Source organism: Bombina bombina, chromosome 4 (assembly GCF_027579735.1).
Source record: "Bombina bombina isolate aBomBom1 chromosome 4, aBomBom1.pri, whole genome shotgun sequence".
NCBI classification, from domain to species: Eukaryota; Metazoa; Chordata; class Amphibia; order Anura; family Bombinatoridae; genus Bombina; species Bombina bombina.
In genome coordinates this window covers 1086153301-1086170002 of record NC_069502.1, presented here as the reverse complement: position 1 = coordinate 1086170002, position 16702 = coordinate 1086153301, and positions in this window count along the sequence as shown.

The following is a 16702-nucleotide window of genomic DNA, read 5'->3' as shown; positions in this document are numbered from 1 at the left end:
CGCTGGCAGGCAGGCAACTGCAATTAGATTACACTAGCAGACTGATGTTTCACAGTCAAAAAAGATTTTTTTTTAAATATTTCCACTACTGTTACAACAAATATGAGTGGTAACACTAGTTGGCAAGTGGGCCTGGCACACACGCTGGCAGGCAGGCAACTGCAATTAGATTACACTAGCAGACTGATGTTTCACAGTCAAAAAAGTTTTTTTTTAAATATTTACACTACTGTTACAACAAATATGAGTGATGACACTAGTTGGCAAATGGGCCTGGCACACACGCTGGCAGGCAGGCAGGCAACTGCAATTAGATTACACTAGCAGACTGATGTTTCACAGTCAAAAAAGTTTTTTCTTTAAATATTTACACTACTGTTACAACAGATATGAGTGGTGGCACTAGTTGGCAAGTGGGCCTGGCACACACGCTGGCAGGCAGGCAACTGCAATTAGATTACACTAGCAGACTGATGTTTCACAGTCAAAAAAGTTTTTTTTTTAAATATTTACACTACTGTTACATTAGATATGAGTGGTGGCACTAGTTGGCAAGTGGGCCTGGCACACACGCTGGCAGGCAGGCAACTTCTATTAGATTACACTAGCAGACTGATGTTTCACAGTCAAAAAAGTTTTTTTAAAAATATTTACACTACTGTTACAACAAATATGAGTGGTGGCACTAGTTGGCAAGTGGGCCTGGCACACACGCTGGCAGGCAGGGAACTGCAATTAGATTACACTAGCAGACTGATGTTTCACAGTCAAAAAAGATTTTTTAAAATATTTACACTACTATTACAAAAAATATGAGTGGTGGCACTACTTGGCAAGTGGGCCTGGCACACACGCTGGCAGGCAGGCAACTGCAATTAGATTAGACTAGCAGACTGATGTTTCACAGTCAAAAAAGTTTTTCTTTTAAATATTTACACTACTGTTACAACAGATATGAGTGGTGGCACTAGTTGGCAAGTGGGCCTGGCACACACGCTGGCAGGCAGTCAACTGCAATTAGATTACACTAGCAGACTGATGTTTCACAGTCAAAAAAGTTTTTTTTAAATATTTACACTACTATTACAACAAATATGAGTGGTGGCACTAGTTGGCAAGTGGGCCTGGCACACACGCTGGCAGGAAGGCAACTGCAATTAGATTACACTAGCTGACTGATGTTTCACAGTCAAAAAAGTATTTTTAAAAATATTTACACTACTGTTACAACAGATATGATTGGTGGCACTAGTTGGCAAGTGGGCCTGGCACACACGCTGGCAGGCAGGCAACTGCAATTAGATTACACTAGCAGACTGATGTTTCACAGTCAAAAAAGTTTTTTTTTTAAATATTTACACTACTGTTACAACAAATATGAGTGGTAACACTAGTTGGCAAGTTGGCCTGGCACACACGCTGGCAGGCAGGCAACTGCAATTAGATTACACTAGCAGACTGATGTTTCACAGTCAAAAAAGTTTTTTTTTAAATATTTACACTACTGTTACAACAAATATGAGTGATGACACTAGTTGGCAAATGGGCCTGGCACACACGCTGGCAGGCAGGCAGGCAACTGCAATTAGATTACACTAGCAGACTGATGTTTCACAGTCAAAAAAGTTTTTTCTTTAAATATTTACACTACTGTTACAACAGATATGAGTGGTGGCACTAGTTGGCAAGTGGGCCTGGCACACACGCTGGCAGGCAGGCAACTGCAATTAGATTACACTAGCAGACTGATGTTTTACAGTCAAAAAAGTTTTTTTTAAAATATTTACACTACTGTTACATTAGATATGAGTGGTGGCACTAGTTGGCAAGTGGGCCTGGCACACACGCTGGCAGGCAGGCAACTTCTATTAGATTACACTAGCAGACTGATGTTTCACAGTCAAAAAAGTTTTTTTAAAAATATTTACACTACTGTTACAACAAATATGAGTGGTGGCACTAGTTGGCAAGTGGGTCTGGCACACATGCTGGCAGGCAGGCAGGCAACTGCAATTAGATTACACTAGCTGACTGATGTTTCACAGTCAAAAAAGTTTTTTTTTTAATATTTAAACTACCGTTACAACAGATATGAGTGGTGGCACTAGTTGGCAAGTGGGCCTGGCACACACGCTGGCAGGCAGGCAACTGCAATTAGATTACACTAGAAGACTGATGTTTCACAGTCAAAAAAGTTTTTTTTTAAAATATTTACACTACTGTTACAACAGATATGAGTGGTGGCACTAGTTGGCAAGTGGGCCTGGCACACACGCTGGTAGGCAGGCAACTGCAATTAGATTACACTAGCAGACTGATGTTTCAGTCAAAAAAAGTTTTTTTTAAATATTTACACTACTGTTACAACAAATATGAGTGGTGGCACTAGTTGGCAAATGGGCCTGGCACACAGGCAACTGCAATTCGTTTACACTAGCAGACTGATGTTTCACAGTCAAAAAAAGTTTTTTTTTTTAAATATTTACACTACTGTTACAACAGATATGAGTGGTGGCACTAGTTGGCAAGTGGGCCTGGCACACACGCTGGCAGGCAGGCAACTGCAATTAGATTACACTAGCAGACTGATGTTTCACAGTCAAAAAAGTTTTTTTTTAAAATATTTACACTACTGTTACAACAAATGTGAGTGGTGGCACTAGTTGGCAAGTGGGCCTGGCACACACGCTGGCAGGCAGGCAACTGCAATTAGATTACACTAGCAGACTGATGTGTCACAGTCAAAAAAGTTTTTTTTTAAAATATTTACACTACTGTTACAACAAATGTGAGTGGTGGCACTAGTTGGCAAGTGGGCCTGGCACACACGCTGGCAGGCAGGCAACTGCAATTAGATTACACTAGCAGACTGATGTTTCACAGTCAAAAAAGTTTTTTTTTTTAAATATTTACACTACTGTTACAACAAATATGAGTGGTGACACTAGTTGGCAAGTGGGCCTGGCACACACGCTGGCAGGCAGGCAACTGCAATTAGATTACACTAGCAGACTGATGTTTCACAGTCAAAAAAGTTTTTTTAAAAATATTTACAATACTGTTAAAACAAATATGAGTGATGACACTAGTTGGCAAATGGGCCTGGCACACACGCTGGCTGGCAGGCAGGCAGGCAACTGCAATTAGATTACACTAGCAGACTGATGTTTCACAGTCAAAAAAGTTTTTACTTTAAATATTTACACTACTGTTACAGCAGATATGAGTCGTGGCACTAGTTGGCAAGTGGGCCTGGCACACACGCTGGCAGGCAGGCAACTGCAATTAGATTACACTAGCAGACTAATGTTTCACAGTCAAAAAAGTTTTTTTTTAAATATTTACACTACTTTTACATTAGATATGAGTGGTGGCACTAGTTGGCAAGTGGGCCTGGCACACACGCTGGCAGGCAGGCAACTGCTATTAGATTACACTAGCAGACTGATGTTTCACAGTCAAAAAAGTTTTTTTTAAAGTATTTACACTACTGTTACAACAGATATGAGTGGTGGCACTAGTTGGCAAGTGGGCCTGGCACACACGCTGGCAGGCAGGCAACTGCAATTAGATTACACTAGCAGACTGATGTTTCACAGTCAAAAAAGTTTTTTTAAAAAATATTTACACTACTGTTACAACAGATATGAGTGGTGGCACTAGTTGGCAAGTGGGCCTGGCACACACGCTGGCAGGCAGGCAACTGCAATTAGATTACACTAGCAGACTGATGTTTCACAGTCATAAAAGTTGTTTTTTAAAATATTTACACTACTGTTATAACAAATATGAGGGGTGGCACTAGTTGGCAAGTGGGCCTGGCACACACGCTGGCAGGCAACTGCAATTAGATTACACTAGCAGACTGATGTTTCACAGTCAAAAAAACTTTTTTTTAAATATTTACACTACTGTTACAACAGATATGAGTGGTGGCACTAGTTGGCAAGTGGGCCTGGCACACACGCTGGCAGGCAGACAACTGCAATTAGATTACACTAGCAGACTGATGTTTCACAGTCAAAAAAGTTTTTCTTTTAAATATTTACACTACTGTTACAACAAATATGAGTGGTGGCACTAGTTGGCAAGTGGGCCTGGCACACACGCTGGCAGGCAGGCAACTGCTATTAGATTACACTAGCAAACTGATGTTTCACAGTCAAATTTTTTTTTTTTTAAATATTTACACTACTGTTACAACAAATGTGAGTGGTGGCACTAGTTGGCAAGTGGGCCTGGCACACACGCTGGCAGGCAGGCAACTGCAATTAGATTACACTAGCAGACTGATGCTTCACAGTCAAAAATATTTTTTTTAAATATTTACGCTACTGTTACAACAAATATGAGTGGTGGCACTAGTTGGCAAGTGGGCCTGGCACACACGCTGGCAGGCAGGGAACTGCAATTAGATTACACTAGCAGACTGATGTTTCACAGTCAAAAAAGTTTTTCTTTTAAATATTTACACTACTGTTACAACAGATATGAGTGGTGGCACTAGTTGGCAAGTGGGCCTGGCACACACGCTGGCAGGCAGGCAACTGCAATTAGATTACACTAGCAGACTGATGTTTCACAGTCAAAAAATTTTTTTTTAAATATTTACACTACTATTACAACAAATATGAGTGGAGGCACTAGTTGGCAAGTGGGCCTGGCACACACGCTGGCAGGCAGGCAACTGCAATTAGATTACACTAGCTGACTGATGTTTCACAGTCAAAAAAGTTTTTTTAAAAATATTTACACTACTGTTACAACAGATATGAGTGGTGGCACTAGTTGGCAAGTGGGCCTGGCACACACGCTGGCAGGCAGGCAACTGCAATTAGATTACACTAGCAGACTGATGTTTCACAGTCAAAAAAGTTTTTTTTTAAAATATTTACACTACTGTTACAACAAATATGAGTGGTAACACTAGTTGGCAAGTGGGCCTGGCACACACGCTGGCAGGCAGGCAACTGCAATTAGATTACACTAGCAGACTGATGTTTCACAGTCAAAAAAGTTTTTTTAAAAATATTTACACTACTGTTACAACAAATATGAGTGATGACACTAGTTGGCAAATGGGCCTGGCACACACGCTGGCAGGCAGGCAGGCAACTGCAATTAGATTACACTAGCAGACTGATGTTTCACAGTCAAAAAAGTTTTTTCTTTAAATATTTACACTACTGTTACAACAGATATGAGTGGTGGCACTAGTTGGCAAGTGGGCCTGGCACACACGCTGGCAGGCAGGCAACTGCAATTAGATTACACTAGCAGACTGATGTTTCACAGTCATAAAAGTTGTTTTTTAAAATATTTACACTACTGTTATAACAAATATGAGGGGTGGCACTAGTTGGCAAGTGGGCCTGGCACACACGCTGGCAGGCAACTGCAATTAGATTACACTAGCAGACTGATGTTTCACAGTCAAAAAAACTTTTTTTTAAATATTTACACTACTGTTACAACAGATATGAGTGGTGGCACTAGTTGGCAAGTGGGCCTGGCACACACGCTGGCAGGCAGACAACTGCAATTAGATTACACTAGCAGACTGATGTTTCACAGTCAAAAAAGTTTTTCTTTTAAATATTTACACTACTGTTACAACAAATATGAGTGGTGGCACTAGTTGGCAAGTGGGCCTGGCACACACGCTGGCAGGCAGGCAACTGCTATTAGATTACACTAGCAAACTGATGTTTCACAGTCAAATTTTTTTTTTTTTAAATATTTACACTACTGTTACAACAAATGTGAGTGGTGGCACTAGTTGGCAAGTGGGCCTGGCACACACGCTGGCAGGCAGGCAACTGCAATTAGATTACACTAGCAGACTGATGCTTCACAGTCAAAAATATTTTTTTTAAATATTTACGCTACTGTTACAACAAATATGAGTGGTGGCACTAGTTGGCAAGTGGGCCTGGCACACACGCTGGCAGGCAGGGAACTGCAATTAGATTACACTAGCAGACTGATGTTTCACAGTCAAAAAAGTTTTTCTTTTAAATATTTACACTACTGTTACAACAGATATGAGTGGTGGCACTAGTTGGCAAGTGGGCCTGGCACACACGCTGGCAGGCAGTCAACTGCAATTAGATTACACTAGCAGACTGATGTTTCACAGTCAAAAAAGTTTTTTTTAAATATTTACACTACTATTACAACAAATATGAGTGGAGGCACTAGTTGGCAAGTGGGCCTGGCACACACGCTGGCAGGCAGGCAACTGCAATTAGATTACACTAGCTGACTGATGTTTCACAGTCAAAAAAGTTTTTTTAAAAATATTTACACTACTGTTACAACAGATATGAGTGGTGGCACTAGTTGGCAAGTGGGCCTGGCACACACGCTGGCAGGCAGGCAACTGCAATTAGATTACACTAGCAGACTGATGTTTCACAGTCAAAAAAGTTTTTTTTTAAAATATTTACACTACTGTTACAACAAATATGAGTGGTAACACTAGTTGGCAAGTGGGCCTGGCACACACGCTGGCAGGCAGGCAACTGCAATTAGATTACACTAGCAGACTGATGTTTCACAGTCAAAAAAGTTTTTTTAAAAATATTTACACTACTGTTACAACAAATATGAGTGATGACACTAGTTGGCAAATGGGCCTGGCACACACGCTGGCAGGCAGGCAGGCAACTGCAATTAGATTACACTAGCAGACTGATGTTTCACAGTCAAAAAAGTTTTTTCTTTAAATATTTACACTACTGTTACAACAGATATGAGTGGTGGCACTAGTTGGCAAGTGGGCCTGGCACACACGCTGGCAGGCAGGCAACTGCGATTAGATTACACTAGCAGACTGATGTTTCACAGTCAAAAAAGTTTTTCTTTTAAATATTTACACTACTGTTACAACAGATATGAGTGGTGGCACTAGTTGGCAAGTGGGCCTGGCACACACGCTGGCAGGCAGTCAACTGCAATTAGATTACACTAGCAGACTGATGTTTCACAGTCAAAAAAGTTTTTTTTAAATATTTACACTACTATTACAACAAATATGAGTGGTGGCACTAGTTGGCAAGTGGGCCTGGCACACACGCTGGCAGGCAGGCAACTGCAATTAGATTACACTAGCTGACTGATGTTTCACAGTCAAAAAAGTTTTTTTAAAAATATTTACACTACTGTTACAACAGATATGAGTGGTGGCACTAGTTGGCAAGTGGGCCTGGCACACACGCTGGCAGGCAGGCAACTGCAATTAGATTACACTAGCAGACTGATGTTTCACAGTCAAAAAAGTTTTTTTTTTAAATATTTACACTACTGTTACAACAAATATCAGTGGTAACACTAGTTGGCAAGTGGGCCTGGCACACATGCTGGCAGGCAGGCAACTGCAATTAGATTACACTAGCAGACTGATGTTTCACAGTCAAAAAAGTTTTTTTTAAAATATTTACACTACTGTTACAACAAATATGAGTGATGACACTAGTTGGCAAATGGGCCTGGCACACACGCTGGCAGGCAGGCAGGCAACTGCAATTAGATTACACTAGCAGACTGATGTTTCACAGTCAAAAAAGTTTTTTCTTTAAATATTTACACTACTGTTACAACAGATATGAGTGGTGGCACTAGTTGGCAAGTGGGCCTGGCACACACGCTGGCAGGCAGGCAACTGCGATTAGATTACACTAGCAGACTGATGTTTCACAGTCAAAAAAAGTTTTTTTTTTTAAATATTTACACTACTGTTACATTAGATATGAGTGGTGGCACTAGTTGGCAAGTGGGCCTGGCACACACGCTGGCAGGCAGGCAACTTCTATTAGATTACACTAGCAGACTGATGTTTCACAGTCAAAAAAGTTTTTTTAAAAATATTTACACTACTGTTACAACAAATATGAGTGGTGGCACTAGTTGGCAAGTGGGTCTGGCACACATGCTGGCAGGCAGGCAGGCAACTGCAATTATATTACACTAGCTGACTGATGTTTCACAGTCAAAAAAGTTTTTTTTTAAATATTTACACTACTGTTACAACAGATATGAGTGGTGGCACTAGTTGGCAAGTGGGCCTGGCACACACGCTGGCAGGCAGACAACTGCAATTAGATTACACTAGCAGACTGATGTTTCACAGTCAAAAAAGTTTTTTTTAAAATATTTACACTACTGTTACATTAGATATGAGTGGTGGCACTAGTTGGCAAGTGGGCCTGGCACACACGCTGGCAGGCAGGCAACTGCTATTAGATTACACTAGCAGACTGATGTTTCACAGTCAAATTTTTTTTTTTTTAAATATTTACACTACTGTTACAACAAATGTGAGTGGTGGCACTAGTTGGCAAGTGGGCCTGGCACACACGCTGGCAGGCAGGCAACTGCAATTAGATTACACTAGCAGACTGATGCTTCACAGTCAAAAATATTTTTTTTAAATATTTACGCTACTGTTACAACAAATATGAGTGGTGGCACTAGTTGGCAAGTGGGCCTGGCACACACGCTGGCAGGCAGGGAACTGCAATTAGATTACACTAGCAGACTGATGTTTCACAGTCAAAAAAGTTTTTTTTTAAATATTTACACTACTATTACAACAAATATGAGTGGTGGCACTACTTGGCAAGTGGGCCTGGCACACACGCTGGCAGGCAGGCAACTGCAATTAGATTACACTAGCAGACTGATGTTTCACAGTCAAAAAAGTTTTTTTTTTAAATATTTACACTACTGTTACAACAAATATGAGTGGTGACACTAGTTGGCAAGTGGGCCTGGCACACACGCTGGCAGGCAGGCAACTGCAATTAGATTACACTAGCAGACTGATGTTTCACAGTCAAAAAAGTTTTTTTAAAAATATTTACAATACTGTTAAAACAAATATGAGTGATGACACTAGTTGGCAAATGGGCCTGGCACACACGCTGGCTGGCAGGCAGGCAGGCAACTGCAATTAGATTACACTAGCAGACTGATGTTTCACAGTCAAAAAAGTTTTTACTTTAAATATTTACACTACTGTTACAGCAGATATGAGTCGTGGCACTAGTTGGCAAGTGGGCCTGGCACACACGCTGGCAGGCAGGCAACTGCAATTAGATTACACTAGCAGACTAATGTTTCACAGTCAAAAAAGTTTTTTTTTAAATATTTACACTACTTTTACATTAGATATGAGTGGTGGCACTAGTTGGCAAGTGGGCCTGGCACACACGCTGGCAGGCAGGCAACTGCTATTAGATTACACTAGCAGACTGATGTTTCACAGTCAAAAAAGTTTTTTTTAAAGTATTTACACTACTGTTACAACAGATATGAGTGGTGGCACTAGTTGGCAAGTGGGCCTGGCACACACGCTGGCAGGCAGGCAACTGCAATTAGATTACACTAGCAGACTGATGTTTCACAGTCAAAAAAGTTTTTTTAAAAAATATTTACACTACTGTTACAACAGATATGAGTGGTGGCACTAGTTGGCAAGTGGGCCTGGCACACACGCTGGCAGGCAGGCAACTGCAATTAGATTACACTAGCAGACTGATGTTTCACAGTCATAAAAGTTGTTTTTTAAAATATTTACACTACTGTTACAACAGATATGAGTGGTGGCACTAGTTGGCAAGTGGGCCTGGCACACACGCTGGCAGGCAACTGCAATTAGATTACACTAGCAGACTGATGTTTCACAGTCAAAAAAACTTTTTTTTAAATATTTACACTACTGTTACAACAGATATGAGTGGTGGCACTAGTTGGCAAGTGGGCCTGGCACACACGCTGGCAGGCAGACAACTGCAATTAGATTACACTAGCAGACTGATGTTTCACAGTCAAAAAAGTTTTTCTTTTAAATATTTACACTACTGTTACAACAAATATGAGTGGTGGCACTAGTTGGCAAGTGGGCCTGGCACACACGCTGGCAGGCAGGCAACTGCTATTAGATTACACTAGCAAACTGATGTTTCACAGTCAAATTTTTTTTTTTTTAAATATTTACACTACTGTTACAACAAATGTGAGTGGTGGCACTAGTTGGCAAGTGGGCCTGGCACACACGCTGGCAGGCAGGCAACTGCAATTAGATTACACTAGCAGACTGATGCTTCACAGTCAAAAATATTTTTTTAAAATATTTACGCTACTGTTACAACAAATATGAGTGGTGGCACTAGTTGGCAAGTGGGCCTGGCACACACGCTGGCAGGCAGGGAACTGCAATTAGATTACACTAGCAGACTGATGTTTCACAGTCAAAAAAGTTTTTCTTTTAAATATTTACACTACTGTTACAACAGATATGAGTGGTGGCACTAGTTGGCAAGTGGGCCTGGCACACACGCTGGCAGGCAGTCAACTGCAATTAGATTACACTAGCAGACTGATGTTTCACAGTCAAAAAAGTTTTTTTTAAATATTTACACTACTATTACAACAAATATGAGTGGAGGCACTAGTTGGCAAGTGGGCCTGGCACACACGCTGGCAGGCAGGCAACTGCAATTAGATTACACTAGCTGACTGATGTTTCACAGTCAAAAAAGTTTTTTTAAAAATATTTACACTACTGTTACAACAGATATGAGTGGTGGCACTAGTTGGCAAGTGGGCCTGGCACACACGCTGGCAGGCAGGCAACTGCAATTAGATTACACTAGCAGACTGATGTTTCACAGTCAAAAAAGTTTTTTTTTAAAATATTTACACTACTGTTACAACAAATATGAGTGGTAGCACTAGTTGGCAAGTGGGCCTGGCACACACGCTGGCAGGCAGGCAACTGCAATTAGATTACACTAGCAGACTGATGTTTCACAGTCAAAAAAGTTTTTTTAAAAATATTTACACTACTGTTACAACAAATATGAGTGATGACACTAGTTGGCAAATGGGCCTGGCACACACGCTGGCAGGCAGGCAGGCAACTGCAATTAGATTACACTAGCAGACTGATGTTTCACAGTCAAAAAAGTTTTTTCTTTAAATATTTACACTACTGTTACAACAGATATGAGTGGTGGCACTAGTTGGCAAGTGGGCCTGGCACACACGCTGGCAGGCAGGCAACTGCGATTAGATTACACTAGCAGACTGATGTTTCACAGTCAAAAAAGTTTTTCTTTTAAATATTTACACTACTGTTACAACAAATATGAGTGGTGGCACTAGTTGGCAAGTGGGCCTGGCACACACGCTGGCAGGCAGTCAACTGCAATTAGATTACACTAGCAGACTGATGTTTCACAGTCAAAAAAGTTTTTTTTAAATATTTACACTACTATTACAACAAATATGAGTGGTGGCACTAGTTGGCAAGTGGGCCTGGCACACACGCTGGCAGGCAGGCAACTGCAATTAGATTACACTAGCTGACTGATGTTTCACAGTCAAAAAAGTTTTTTTAAAAATATTTACACTACTGTTACAACAGATATGAGTGGTGGCACTAGTTGGCAAGTGGGCCTGGCACACACGCTGGCAGGCAGGCAACTGCAATTAGATTACACTAGCAGACTGATGTTTCACAGTCAAAAAAGTTTTTTTTTTAAATATTTACACTACTGTTACAACAAATATGAGTGGTAACACTAGTTGGCAAGTGGGCCTGGCACACACGCTGGCAGGCAGGCAACTGCAATTAGATTACACTAGCAGACTGATGTTTCACAGTCAAAAAAGTTTTTTTTAAAATATTTACACTACTGTTACAACAAATATGAGTGATGACACTAGTTGGCAAATGGGCCTGGCACACACGCTGGCAGGCAGGCAGGCAACTGCAATTAGATTACACTAGCAGACTGATGTTTCACAGTCAAAAAAGTTTTTTCTTTAAATATTTACACTACTGTTACAACAGATATGAGTGGTGGCACTAGTTGGCAAGTGGGCCTGGCACACACGCTGGCAGGCAGGCAACTGCGATTAGATTACACTAGCAGACTGATGTTTCACAGTCAAAAAAAGTTTTTTTTTTTAAATATTTACACTACTGTTACATTAGATATGAGTGGTGGCACTAGTTGGCAAGTGGGCCTGGCACACACGCTGGCAGGCAGGCAACTGCTATTAGATTACACTAGCAGACTGATGTTTCACAGTCAAAAAAGTTTTTTTAAAAATATTTACACTACTGTTACAACAAATATGAGTGGTGGCACTAGTTGGCAAGTGGGTCTGGCACACATGCTGGCAGGCAGGCAGGCAACTGCAATTAGATTACACTAGCTGACTGATGTTTCACAGTCAAAAAAGTTTTTTTTAAATATTTACACTACTGTTACAACAGATATGAGTGGTGGCACTAGTTGGCAAGTGGGCCTGGCACACACGCTGGCAGGCAGACAACTGCAATTAGATTACACTAGCAGACTGATGTTTCACAGTCAAAAAAGTTTTTTTTAAAATATTTACACTACTGTTACATTAGATATGAGTGGTGGCACTAGTTGGCAAGTGGGCCTGGCACACACGCTGGCAGGCAGGCAACTGCTATTAGATTACACTAGCAGACTGATGTTTCACAGTCAAATTTTTTTTTTTTTAAATATTTACACTACTGTTACAACAAATGTGAGTGGTGGCACTAGTTGGCAAGTGGGCCTGGCACACACGCTGGCAGGCAGGCAACTGCAATTAGATTACACTAGCAGACTGATGCTTCACAGTCAAAAATATTTTTTTTAAATATTTACGCTACTGTTACAACAAATATGAGTGGTGGCACTAGTTGGCAAGTGGGCCTGGCACACACGCTGGCAGGCAGGGAACTGCAATTAGATTACACTAGCAGACTGATGTTTCACAGTCAAAAAAGTTTTTTTTTAAATATTTACACTACTATTACAACAAATATGAGTGGTGGCACTACTTGGCAAGTGGGCCTGGCACACACGCTGGCAGGCAGGCAACTGCAATTAGATTACACTAGCAGACTGATGTTTCACAGTCAAAAAAGTTTTTTTTTTAAATATTTACACTACTGTTACAACAAATATGAGTGGTAACACTAGTTGGCAAGTGGGCCTGGCACACACGCTGGCAGGCAGGCAACTGCAATTAGATTACACTAGCAGACTGATGTTTCACAGTCAAAAAAGTTTTTTTTAAAATATTTACACTACTGTTACAACAAATATGAGTGATGACACTAGTTGGCAAATGGGCCTGGCACACACGCTGGCAGGCAGGCAGGCAACTGCAATTAGATTACACTAGCAGACTGATGTTTCAGAGTCAAAAAAGTTTTTTCTTTAAATATTTACACTACTGTTACAACAGATATGAGTGGTGGCACTAGTTGGCAAGTGGGCCTGGCACACACGCTGGCAGGCAGGCAACTGCGATTAGATTACACTAGCAGACTGATGTTTCACAGTCAAAAAAAGTTTTTTTTTTTTAATATTTACACTACTGTTACATTAGATATGAGTGGTGGCACTAGTTGGCAAGTGGGCCTGGCACACACGCTGGCAGGCAGGCAACTTCTATTAGATTACACTAGCAGACTGATGTTTCACAGTCAAAAAAGTTTTTTTAAAAATATTTACACTACTGTTACAACAAATATGAGTGGTGGCACTAGTTGGCAAGTGGGTCTGGCACACATGCTGGCAGGCAGGCAGGCAACTGCAATTAGATTACACTAGCTGACTGATGTTTCACAGTCAAAAAAGTTTTTTTTTAAATATTTACACTACTGTTACAACAGATATGAGTGGTGGCACTAGTTGGCAAGTGGGCCTGGCACACACGCTGGCAGGCAGACAACTGCAATTAGATTACACTAGCAGACTGATGTTTCACAGTCAAAAAAGTTTTTTTTAAAATATTTACACTACTGTTACATTAGATATGAGTGGTGGCACTAGTTGGCAAGTGGGCCTGGCACACACGCTGGCAGGCAGGCAACTGCTATTAGATTACACTAGCAGACTGATGTTTCACAGTCAAATTTTTTTTTTTTTAAATATTTACACTACTGTTACAACAAATGTGAGTGGTGGCACTAGTTGGCAAGTGGGCCTGGCACACACGCTGGCAGGCAGGCAACTGCAATTAGATTACACTAGCAGACTGATGCTTCACAGTCAAAAATATTTTTTTTAAATATTTACGCTACTGTTACAACAAATATGAGTGGTGGCACTAGTTGGCAAGTGGGCCTGGCACACACGCTGGCAGGCAGGGAACTGCAATTAGATTACACTAGCAGACTGATGTTTCACAGTCAAAAAAGTTTTTTTTTAAATATTTACACTACTATTACAACAAACATGAGTGGTGGCACTACTTGGCAAGTGGGCCTGGCACACACGCTGGCAGGCAGGCAACTGCAATTAGATTACACTAGCAGACTGATGTTTCACAGTCAAAAAAGTTTTTCTTTTAAATATTTACACTACTGTTACAACAGATATGAGTGGTGGCACTAGTTGGCAAGTGGGCCTGGCACACACGCTGGCAGGCAGTCAACTGCAATTAGATCACACTAGCAGACTGATGTTTCACAGTCAAAAAAGTTTTTTTTAAATATTTACACTACTATTACAACAAATATGAGTGGTGGCACTAGTTGGCAAGTGGGCCTGGCACACACGCTGGCAGGCAGGCAACTGCAATTAGATTACACTAGCTGACTGATGTTTCACAGTCAAAAAAGTTTTTTTAAAAATATTTACACTACTGTTACAACAGATATGAGTGGTGGCACTAGTTGGCAAGTGGGCCTGGCACACACGCTGGCAGGCAGGCAACTGCAATTATATTACACTAGCAAACTGATGTTTCACAGTCAAAAAAGTTTTTTTTAAAAATATTTACACTACTGTTACAACAAATATGAGTGGTAACACTAGTTGGCAAGTGGGCCTGGCACACACGCTGGCAGGCAGGCAACTGCAATTAGATTACACTAGCAGACTGATGTTTCACAGTCAAAAAAGTTTTTTTTAAAATATTTACACTACTGTTACAACAAATATGAGTGATGACACTAGTTGGCAAATGGGCCTGGCACACACGCTGGCAGGCAGGCAGGCAACTGCAATTAGATCACACTAGCAGACTGATGTTTCACAGTCAAAAAAGTTTTTTCTTTAAATATTTACACTACTGTTACAACAGATATGAGTGGTGGCACTAGTTGGCAAATGGGCCTGGCACACACGCTGGCAGGCAGGCAACTGCAATTAGATTACACTAGCAGACTGATGTTTCACAGTCAAAAAAGTTTTTTTAAAATATTTACACTACTGTTACATTAGATATGAGTGGTGGCACTAGTTGGCAAGTGGGCCTGGCACACACGCTGGCAGGCAGGCAACTTCTATTAGATTACACTAGCAGACTGATGTTTCACAGTCAAAAAAGTTTTTTTAAAAATATTTACACTACTGTTACAACAAATATGAGTGGTGGCACTAGTTGGCAAGTGGGTCTGGCACACATGCTGGCAGGCAGGCAGGCAGGCAACTGCAATTAGATTACACTAGTTGACTGATGTTTCACAGTCAAAAAAGTTTTTTTTTAAATATTTAAACTACTGTTACAACAGATATGAGTGGTGGCACTAGTTGGCAAGTGGGCCTGGCACACATGCTGGCAGGCAGGCAACTGCAATTAGATTACACTAGCAGACTGATGTTTCACAGTCAAAAAAGTTTTTTTTTTAAAAATTTACACTACTGTTACAACAGATATGAGTGGTGGCACTAGTTGGCAAGTGGGCCTGGCTCACACGCTGGTAGGCAGGCAACTGCAATTAGATTACACTAGCAGACTGATGTTTCAGTCAAAAAAAGTTTTTTTTAAATATTTACACTACTGTTACAACAAATATGAGTGGTGGCACTAGTTGGCAAATGGGCCTGGCACACACGCTGGCAGGCAGGCAACTGCAATTAGATTACACTAGCAGACTGATGTTTCACAGTCAAAAAAAGTTTTTTTTTTAAATATTTACACTACTGTTACAACAGATATGAGTGGTGGCACTAGTTGGCAAGTGGGCCTGGCACACACGCTGGCAGGCAGGCAACTGCAATTAGATTACACTAGCAGACTGATGTTTCACAGTCAAAAAAGTTTTTTTAAAAAATATTTACACTACTGTTACAACAAATGTGAGTGGTGGCACTAGTTGGCAAGTGGGCCTGGCACACACGCTGGCAGGCAGGCAACTGCAATTAGATTACACTAGCAGACTGATGTTTCACAGTCAAAAAAGTTTTTTTTTTAAATATTTACACTACTGTTACAACAAATGTGAGTGGTGGCACTAGTTGGCAAGTGGGCCTGGCACACACGCTGGCAGGCAAGCAACTGCAATTAGATTACACTAGCTGACTGATGTTTCACAGTCAAAAAAGTTTTTTTTTAAAATATTTACACTACTGTTACAACAGATATGAGTGGTGGCACTAGTTGGCAAGTGGGCCTGGCACACACGCTGGCAGGCAGGCAACTGCAATTAGATTACACTAGCAGACTGATGTTTCACAGTCAAAAAAGTTTTTTTTTTTAAATATTTACACTACTGTTACAACAAATATGAGTGGTGACACTAGTTGGCAAGTGGGCCTGGCACACACGCTGGCAGGCAGGCAACTGCAATTAGATTACACTAGCAGACTGATGTTTCACAGTCAAAAAAGTTTTTTTAAAAATATTTACACTACTGTTAAAACAAATATGAGTGATG